Consider the following 1424-nt stretch of genomic DNA (forward strand, 5'->3'; position numbering starts at 1 on the left):
TGCACGTTGGTTCGTGTCCGGAATAGACAACATGCGCTTTACGACCGGCGACGGATATGTGAGATGGAATATTAGCTTTCACTTCCATTTCCTCTGACCTAATGCCATTAAAACACTGCAGTTTATATAGCTTCGACCACCGTTCGTTTGAGACAGATTTAACATCTCGATATTTAGACCGGGCATCCTTAATAAACTGATTATCAATTTCGATGGGAACATTCAACACTCTGACATTGGTGTACATAATATCGGCTTTTCGGATAAAAACAACACTTTGTGAACCATCACTATGAACAAATTGAGCTGAATTACCCGACCGCGCAACTACCTTATCAACCGTCACTGAGTTAAGAAATTAAACATACACATAGTATTTTCCAGCATCCATTTGCGTTGTATGTACGGAGTCATAATGAATACCGATTACTTCTGTAAGCTGGTCATGTATTTTCAGTGCAGTGGGTTGGACAGGACGAGTTGCTATCTCGAACGAAAACACCACAGTATTCTTCCTTACGGTGTCACACATGGTCTTCGGTTCCGGCGAAATTCCGGTTGCTAGCGAAATTGCGACGAAGCACGAGACGTGGGACGGACGAAAACGCTTCAAAAACACTTATCATGGACTCCACTCAAAACAACGAAAATGCACAGATAGATTGACGTAAACACCAAACACCGACGATAGCGCTAACATAGGCGGAGTAAACAACAAGCACGTCCGACCGCGGCGACGGCTAAAGCCAGAATGCTACCCTTGCACCACGGAGTCGACGCTGCTTAGGTCTTATCATAAACAGATTCCTCGAACACTTACTGTACCGTCCAAACCTAATAAATAATGACAGTAGGATCCACGAGACACTCGTTCCAGATGTACTTGCTCTGGCGGGGGTGTAACTCAGTGGTAGTGTGTCTGCTTCGCATGCAGAAAGTCCTGGGTTCAAATCCCAGCTCCTCCAATTTTTGTTTCTCCGTGCAGCAGTACATGAAAACTTTTGCCTATCACCATATTCTATAAAATGCAGTGTACAAGATTCTTCCCCAAGCAAGTGGATTCCGTACAGTTCGACCTCATGGCGGGAGCACGATGACCTGCAAGACCCTGGGCTGCGATCCCCCCAATGAAATGTTGCTCCAAAGCCTTCGATATGGCGTTCGGAGTGCATCACAAACATGTATTTGCAACACATAGCGACAATAGTTATTCTTTTTTCGAGTTATTGAAGAATGAAGGGGGCATCCGGGATTGAACTGGGGACCTCCCGATCTGCAGTCGAACGCTCAACGACCTTTTTTTTTTTTTTTCTTCTTCTTCTTATTCTTCTTAGGGCCTCCTTCCGCCCCTTCAGCCCCGCCTTTCGCTCGCCGTGAATCGCCTTACTCGGCGCCGGCTTTATCTTCCATGAATTATATCTTAT

At 45.5% G+C, this 1424-nt stretch overlaps 1 non-coding gene across 1 annotated transcript; it reads left to right on the plus strand.

The window, feature by feature from the left end:
* The first annotated feature begins 893 nt into the window (after positions 1 to 893).
* Trnaa-cgc (transfer RNA alanine (anticodon CGC)) lies at positions 894 to 965 on the plus strand. The gene has a single exon. It is a non-coding gene; the product is annotated as a tRNA-Ala (tRNA).
* The last annotated feature ends 459 nt before the right edge of the window (positions 966 to 1424 follow it).

The sequence above is a fragment of the Schistocerca serialis genome, chromosome 4, assembly GCF_023864345.2.
Source record: "Schistocerca serialis cubense isolate TAMUIC-IGC-003099 chromosome 4, iqSchSeri2.2, whole genome shotgun sequence".
NCBI lineage: Eukaryota > Metazoa > Arthropoda > Insecta > Orthoptera > Acrididae > Schistocerca > Schistocerca serialis.